Source organism: Myotis davidii, unplaced genomic scaffold (assembly GCF_000327345.1).
Source record: "Myotis davidii unplaced genomic scaffold, ASM32734v1 scaffold46, whole genome shotgun sequence".
NCBI lineage: Eukaryota > Metazoa > Chordata > Mammalia > Chiroptera > Vespertilionidae > Myotis > Myotis davidii.
The window spans coordinates 8,768,332-8,777,578 of record NW_006383006.1 but is presented as its reverse complement, the minus strand read 5'-3'; the positions used below and the strand labels follow the sequence as shown (position 1 = coordinate 8,777,578).

Here is a 9,247-nt window from a genome sequence, read left to right as displayed (position 1 = left end):
TGTTCAAAAACAGTTGACTGGCTCATCTCTCCCGTCCTCTTATAACCAACTGGAGGCTGGCTGGCAAACACGGCACAGGCGGGGAGAAGTGTATTCCCCGAGAACGCTTTTCTTCCTTTGCAATTGTGCTTCTGCTTCTCGCACAGGTCGGGATCTGGTTAGAGTTCGCAGGCTGGGAGATTTTCCCCTTAGCCTGCAGTCCCCGTCAGCTTCCCCCTTGCAGCTGGTCATAAATGGAGACCAGGCTCTGGCACTCTGCTTTCACAAGGTATTGTTAGGTCAGCAAAGCCATCAATTAGGCTGTCTGAAGTTTTATCACCAACACAGCAGTAATAAGTGCTGGCCAGAAAGACTTCTGCTCTTCGGCAACTCCTGCAGTTTAAGCCTGTAAAGTTAGGGGTCATTTAGAGGTCAGTGCCAGCTGGGGGCGGCCTTTCCAGTCTAAGCGGGGACACCCAGGGCAGGGATAAGGTAACTGCCAACCATAAACCCAGCCACCTTTCAACCCACTAGAAAGGCAGAGCCTCAGGTACACATGGTTGAGATTAGAGGCCGAGAAACGTTTTCAAATCAGGTGGTGGCTGAATACAGGAATGCGGAGGAGCAGTTATTTCGTCTCGAAGCCTGGATCTAATTTTGTTGGAAATCCAAAAATAAGTGCCTACTTCATGTTACTTTAATGTTTAATAATGCCCATCAAATATTCATGTACAAAGAGAGTAAGATGATAAGAAATCTCCTTTATTTCTCTAAATTTAATAAAAACAAAACAATTTCCCACCATTTGTGAGTTACCCTTGTCCCTGTGCATTTAATGACGAGCATTCCCCACACATCTGAGCTGATGCACAGGATTCATCGGCTGTGCATTTTGGGGGGGTGCTTGAAGGGAGGGGGGATGCCTAGCATTTAGCTAGCTGTCCCTTAAAAATATACTCATTTATAACATGTCCCAACATTTCCAGTGTCAAATCTTAAGTGCACGGGGACTTAATGATTAATGGTTGCATGGGGCCACAGGCAGGAACTGAAAATTCGTTCTTTGAAATTAGCAAAATAAATAAATACATAAAATAAAAAAATGAAAAAAATCCTGGGGCACGTTGGCAGCTCTGCGATCGCGTTCCTGCAGAGATGAAGTCCCTAGCCGAAGTCCCTTCTGAAGGCCAGCAGCCCACACTCTCTCAGGCCTCCTGTGAGCACTCCAGTGGGAATACAATTAGGACCGAGAAGAATAGCTGCAAGGAAACCAAAGGAGTCTTTTGCATATGGTGTTTGTTTGCAAAACAATGAACTTCTTTATTACTTAAGAGAGTATGGAGCTCACTTGTCAAAAATGTTACACCCCCGCAGGTTTGGGGAAGAAAGTGACAGGCTAGGAGAGGTGAGAACAAAAGGAAAGTCCTAGCTGAGGATTTCTTCCCACCTGGCACCAGACATGTTGCTCAGCTAGATCACAGAGCCTTCCAGAATTATCCCTCCAATCAGAAAAGGAACTTATATCATCTCATCTGTGAATAATGAGAGTTTTCCTCACTGTTTTTACTGGGACCAAGGAGGTCTGCCCTGAGATTTCCACCCCCAGGAGCTCTTTTTATCAGCTCAGGTTAGGGCCCAGGGAGGTGCTCGGGGAGAGGGGCAAACCTTTTCTCTCCTCCTTGAAGTTTCTAATGGAGGACACACATGGCAGGGGTTTCACCTCATTTTATGGGCTACTAATCCTGGTTTTGTTTTTTCCTATAGGCCAACTCTTTAGGTAAAACGAATTGCTATTTTTTCCCTTTTTAATTTCACCCTTTTGCTCTTTTATTATTTACATCTGGAGGTTGTTCCCTTATTTATGTCTTTCTCTCCAGTTCCCCCAAACACTCCCTTACTCACAGAGCTGCAAGGCATCATGGTTCTTAGTTCTCAGCAGGAGAACTCCACACTGTCTTCAAACAAATAATTACAGGGAAGGTTAGAGGTTCACTCAAAGGTCATTTCTTTGGATACTCGTCAGAATGTTTACATTAGTAAAAACGGGGTCCTCTCAAAGGGTTGTTCCACGGGGGACACACAACAATGCAAAACATTAGAAAAGCATTCTGCGTGCTAGCAGGTCTTTGTAGAAGCGCTGAACTTGGAAATGCCACTCCAGTGTTCCATTTTCAACCAGTTACCATGGTGTGGGCCGATGCTCACTAGCAGTTATGGCGATGGCCTTTCTTTGTCCAGCTCTACTCAACAAACACGCGTAGAGGCCTCTGAAGGTTTTCTGCGGATCCTTTTACAAAGGGTCATAGAGATTTTGCTTTTTTGACTGGGGCTCCATTTGGCCTCTCTGAATTTTTGTTCTCAAACAATGTTTTTACTCCATCGTGCTGCATCTTGCCAGATTCATAACTCTACCACATTCTTTTAAATCACACAGAATTTTAAAAACATATGGGCCCCAATTTTTCAGAAATCTCTTGATGTACAACTCCTGCCAATTGTCATCTCCCCTGATCTTGGGATGTCTTATAAACGTCATAGATGTTATTATTAAAATTAATTAATGAGCTGTCCGGATGAACATTTTAACAGTAAGAAATGAAATTACCCCACTTTGCTAATGATCCATAGACCACTCTTAAAAAAACACACCAATGCACATATAAAATGGAACAATTTAATTATAGAGTAAAAATAAAATTAGGAGTAATTTTTTTCTTTAATATCACTGTGATGAAATTTCCAAATGTAGTCTTCCCCAAAATTATAGGACCTGAATTTTTTTTCCAAGTCTTCTGATCTATATTTTAAAGTGAAGGTATTTAGCGCTCCAGCAGTAAGCAGAATATATCAACTTTTGATTATACTGAGATTTTAAAAAGCCTAAGTTGAAAATCAACTGATCTTCAATCTTTCAAGGTCCAAGCTCCATTCGTATGGAAAAACACAACTCAATGGTTCAAAGACAGAAAACAAGATGTCTTAAAAAGGCTCAAAAGGTTTCTTGAATATTAAATGGGTCTTACAAAATAACATTTTGATGAGTTAAGTGTAAATGAATCAGACACATATGGATTAAGTTATCCTAGAATTTCACACGGGTTTAAAAAATAAGGGGAAAAGAGGGTCTTGGCAAAAACATTTTGGACTTTGCCAAACCCAAAACATTTGAAAAATTGCTGAAGACATCCAACTAACCAACATGCAGCAAGCTGCACCCAACTTTAATGAAAACCCCCAAAGTTATTTCCAATCCAAAGACTGTTAGGTTTTTCATCTGTATCTGATATAAAAAAAAAAGTTTCTAAGTCATAATGTCATCCCGAAATGATTTTGAAGTTGAGGACATATAATATACTCCTCTATTCGTACAAACAATTTAACCCAGAATTACAAAGTCTTCTTAGATATTGAATAGCTCTAAAAACACGCTGAGGTTTGTGCAACTTGCGTGTAAAACGTGCCGAATATGATAAATGCCATAAATAAAATGTGCTAGTAAGTCTAGTGCCTTATCCAGATTTCACTTAGAAAAAAATTTCATTAGCCACATTGTGACTTTTTTTAAGGGCTAGAGATAATTCCATTAGTGACTCCTTAGGGGATGAGTACCCTAAAGTGCACGAGTTCCATTGATTTGTATTGAACACAAAGTTCGTATCCAGGCTCACACAAAGGCTCTGGAGAGTACCTACTGATACCATCGACTTTCTAACTAAGTTTTACTAAAATAGAAAATGCAATCGTTTGTGGGACCCTTAAAAAGAATACACTACGACTGTTATGTTAAAAATAATTATAGAAATACATTTAATGACTTTCCAAGAATCACAGGACCTTTTTGAGTCAACTTGGAGAGATGAAAAAAGAATATTTTTAAAAAGAATAAACCCAAGATAGAAAAATATTGTCAAAATCTCATCTTGTTGTCTTGCTGGAGAGATATCTCCTAGAGACCTCCCTCTATCCCCACCTTAACCCCCACCCCCACCCCCACCCAAAAGCCAAACTTTTCAGCTTGAATACTTTTCTGCAACTGAAATCTCACCATCTTGATTTTTCTTTTAAAGGCTTTTCACTCCAAAGCCTATTTCAGATTGACAGAAGTAGGCTTATGTGTGGTTCCTGATTGTTGGTTGATTTCTTTTCTTTCTTTCCTTTTCCTCCCTTCTTTTTAAATGGTTGATAAATCCCCTTTTTCTGGTTCACTAACTTCATGCCACACCTGGTAACCAACTCCTTTAGGCAGCATTCCTTATGTTAGAAAGTGAGGCCTCCATGGAGTCACCTGGAAACCAGCCAGCCCTGAACACTGAGAAGGAAGCAAGACTCCTGGAATTGAAGCTTTTGCATGGATTGGTCTGGTCTAGGAAGGGGGCTGGCTTGTCGAAGAGGTATCAGATCAACTTGGAGGAAGTGTTGTAGGCAGCGTGGGACAGGGGACCTGTTAAAAAATGAAAAATCTCTACTTCCCCACCTTCCTCAGCCAGGGCTCCTCAGGGGAGGTGCTTATTCACAGAATTTGCTGCTCCTTGGTGCTGAAACAATGAAGCCTCAACCAAGCCAGTTATCAAGTTTCTTTCTTTTTTTTTTTCTTACTTTGAAAAAAATAAGCAAGCAAACAAACAAAAACCCCAGCTAGTCTTTTTCTGTGCTGTGGTATGGTCAAGAGGGGGAAGGCAGAGCTGGGTGGGTGGGAAGAGATCAACCAAAGAACTTGTATGCATATATGCATGACGCATGGACACAGACAATAGTGTGGTGAAGGCCTGGGGCGGGGGCTAGAAGGGGTCAAAGGGGAAAAGAAGGGGACATATGTAATAGTTTCAATAATAATGATTAAAAAAAAGAGTGGGGTTTTCTCAGTAAGATACATTAAATTGATTAAATCAATGTATTAAGCAGGTTTACCTTTGCCCATGTACTCGGGGGCGCACACATGATGGAGTCTTGTTGCAAACATAAATTTTTCACTGCCGGCCAGACAGTAGGTATTTTCGCGCAGACAACAGTGAGCACAGTAAGGTAAATGAAATTCGTGGGCTACTTAGGGACACATTCATGGTTCATAACTAATTTCCATGAGCTACAGCTTAATTTATAACTTGATAGGTACCAGATTTGTCCACAACTCGAAAGACAAATGAACTAATATTCATACATTTACAATATGAAAACATGATATTAATCTGGAATCACAAACCTTTTGTAGCTTGATGAATATGCCTTGAGTACTGGAGTGTCCATGTTGACATAAAAGGCTTTGGGCAGAATGATCACGTAGGTGCTGGTTATCTTTAGTGACCTTCTACAGTGTTCTTTCAAAATTCTTTCTTGTATCTAATTTTTCCCTAAAGTTCCACAGGCTCACCTAGGTTCTTCACCCCACTTTGAGTAAACCCTTCTGTCACTATTTCATATTCCAGACTTCTCCAAAGAGCAAAGTGATAAAGAGCATGGACTCATACTCTTTGCCCTTTTCTGGCTGTGTGACCGTGGGCAAGTCTACTTAACCTTCAAAGCCTTGGTTTGTTTCCTCTCTATAAACTGGAGCAATAATTGGGCCCAAATTGTCTTGAGGATTAAAGGAAGTATTATATGTAAAATCCTTGGCACAGTGCCTGGCACATAGAAAGAGCTCATGCGGAATGTTAGCTTATACTCAAAATGCACTCAGCCCATACCCCTCCTAAAGAGCTCTGTTCTGTTATAGATAATAATTAAGACTAGGTGACCTGGCCTTTGTGGCTCAGTTGGTTAGGCATCATCCTGTGCACCTAAAGGCAGCAGGTTCAATTCCCAGTTAGAGCATGTGCCCAGGTTGCAGGTTCTGCCCCAGACTATACAGGAGGCAATTAGTGTTTCTCTCTCACTACAATGTTTCTCCCTCTCTCCCTTCTGTTCTCTCTCAAGTCAAAATATCCTATATAATAAAAGCCTAATATGCAAATTTACCAAATGGCAGAATGACCCGTCAGTGGGGGATGGGCCTGGTGAGCAGGCAGTGCCAGGCCAGCCAAGGTGGGTGCCAATGGGCAGAGGGAGGGGATAGCGATGGGGGGCATGGTGACCAGCGGCAGTGGAGGGGCAATTGGAGGGCGGGGTCGGCTGCTCGCTGGTGGGCGCCATCCACCAATCAGCCCACTGGTCGCTTCCTGCAGAGGGAGGCCAGACTCGGCTTAGGCCTGCTCCCCGCAGTCGGAAAATTTTTAATTGCATTTAACTGAGGCATTAGTGATCATCAGACAAATCCAAAGTATATATATATATATATATATATATATCACAGTCTTTAATAAAAAAACTAGTAGGTGGGTGGCTATTAAACCAACCCATGCTGAGTTGATAAAATGGTAATAATCTGTTCTACCCCAATGCATAACATGTGTCCACCTGGCAGGGTCTTTCCAGAGATCCCAGCCAATCTGAATGTATAATGCCACAGTCGGGATGACTTCAGACACTGGAGCAAACATCTGCTAGGGGCTAGGTAGTACGGCGAGCTACTGGAATCACACAGCCTCTTAATGGTTCTCTAGATCCCCATGGACCAGCCACACCAACCTCACCCTGATCTTGTTAGAACTGCAGAGATACTGTAGTCCCTATCCTGGCGCTGCTGAATCTGAACTGCATGTTAAAAGACCCCCAAGTGATCTGTGCACATTTATGTTTGAAGGTCCTGCTCAAGATCACATACCAAATAGATATCTAGTACGTTGCCCAGGAATAGGAAGTTGCAAAGATCAAGTTTTACCTGTGAACCTTAGCTACGAAGATGTACGCATTATTGTCTTTGGTTATCTTGCATCTAAACAGTCTTTTAATCACTTGCCTTCGGCGACAAACAATTTGTAATAATTTAATTCATTTAATTCCATCTGTACCTCCTAAGAAAAAGTTGGGCCAATAAGCCAATAACATGTTTTTATGAAATTTGTTATCTCTCAGGAATAGATAGGAGGAAGATGGTAGAGGTTCCTTTATATTTTATGTAACTTGTGCTGCTTGAGTTTTAATAGTAAGTATGATTATTTTATAATTAAAACAATTTTAAAGGTGACCTGGAGAATTTGGCATCTTATTTGAGTAAGGTTTATATGGCCAAAAGTAGACTTTTTAATAAGGGTATTGGAGAAATTTCCTCTAAGACAGAAAATTACCTTTTATTTCCTTTACAATACTGGCAACAAAGCCCACTATTCTCTAAGTATAATCGCACCTGATGACATGTAACACAATGTCCCAGCGGGTGGTGATGTTGAAGCCCTGCTACTCTTACAGAATTGCCATCAGATTATTCATATGTGGCTATTTATCATGCACTATAAAAGTAATCTTTCCAAGCTACTTGAAAGTGAGGGAGGAGAAAACACACACACTTCCTTAGCTATTCATATCTAGGATCTATCCTCTTCAAGATAAAATACTAAGTCAATAGACATAAGCTGTAGTATATTACCTCATCCTATACATGATTTATTGCAGATGGAAATGAACTTGAAAATGAATTACTTTGAAAGTTTTACTCCTGACATTAAAATTCCAGATCTTTATACCTACACACCTTGTAGTGCTTCTGAAAACGACTCTTTGCGGACACGGAAGAGGCATCTACAACTTTATTGAACTCTCTCAGCCTGAAATGCAGGAGCAATCGTTTTCGAAATTACCAACACCCATTGCCGGCTCATTCACCTGAACGCTATAGCCTGACTGGGCTTTGGAAAATCAACCAGTCACCTATCATCAGTGAAGTCCATTTTAGCCAGTTCTCATTATGTTCTTAGCCATTTACTAATTCAAGCTAAGAGGAGAAGATCCTGACAAATCTAGTATCTTTTTAGCTCTTATGATCACCTTTGATTGAAGCATTAATTTTCTATCCTACTTCTCAGTGGAAACCACCTCCGCATTAACTTGCCAAAAATGCACCAAGCTGTTTAGCGATTGCGTATTAGACATGTTTGAGGAGATCAAGGTGCACTCACATGCCCTGCGCTATGGATCTCTCTCTGATTAGCTTGTCATCTGCTCGGAAGAAGATGTAGGCTGATTCTCCCATACAGTCTAGCGGGCCAGCTGTTAGCTGCCTGTCAAGCCCTCAAGTGGACAAGTAGTCCAGGAGCAAAAATGTCACTCCTTTGATCTGGCGAGGAGCAGCTGCTGATTTATAGAGTAGGACTTTGTTCTTCCGTTCTATTTTACTTTCTTTCCTAAGGCAGAACCACAAAATCCAGGAGAAAAAAAAAGTGCCGTTCCCAGCAACATCAACAAGCTCTGACAACTGCAACAGGGTTTTTCTTGGCCCTAACAAAGCTCTCAGGCATCTCCTTTGACGCTCACCTTTCCCCCTCCCCAACCCTCCCCCCCGACACACACACCATTTTTTGCAATGCGGTAGTTATTGTTTAATTCAGCTTCTGTAAATGGAATGGACTGTGGCCAGCAAGCCTGGGGCATAAACACACCTGTATGAAAGGAGCCTTATTGTAGCAACCATCCACAGGCAGGCTCGCATGAACCACGCGTTCCTGGGTTCAGAAAGAATGCTCCATTTTTCCTGACAGCAAATTTTACACTAAGTGAGTTTCTATTTTTAATGCCACCAACCTATGGTGACCACATTTGAACTGTTTCCTCTCCAGAGGCATCCCACTCTTTAAATCAAAGAGAAAAAAGGATTAGATTCTTTTCATCTGTGAGCAAACAGATCCATCAAAAATGTTTATCCACTGTCTATAGTATCAATCAGTAAGTGCTGAATTAAACAGCCAGAAAGGCTTTAGCAAATGCAATATCAAAGATGCCATAATGTTGATTTCATTACCACCGATTTATACTGACATCGGCTTCCCTGAGCAATATATAAGAGAAAAAAACCACCAACAAAATCTACGTAAGCCATATGCACTGTCTTGTTAAGAATTAAAATGATTTCAACCACATGATCCTGTTCTCAATGAATAAATCTGTCAGGACAGAGATGCCCTGTCAGCCAAGTGGAGCATGAAACAATGTGGCCTTGAGATAAACTGTGAGAAGTCATCAGCCATATGTATATACATACATGTGTGTATGTGTGTATACACACGAACACACACGTGTGTGTACACATATATGTATACACGTGTGTACAAGCATGCATACGTACATGTGTACACACACATACACACACACACACACACCAGGTGATCAACTTTGCCAGAGATTAATCCTTGGCTAAGTTTTCTGTGCAGTGATTGAAAGGAAGAGTAAGAAAAAGGTATCA

The 9,247-nt window shown here is 41.2% G+C and overlaps 1 protein-coding gene across 9 annotated transcripts in view; it reads right to left on the bottom strand.

Moving 5' to 3' along the window:
• MEIS2 (Meis homeobox 2) overlaps positions 1-9,247 on the bottom strand; it is a 224,179-nt gene that overhangs the window by 5,805 nt on the left and 209,127 nt on the right. The gene's annotated exons all lie outside the window — the stretch shown is intronic.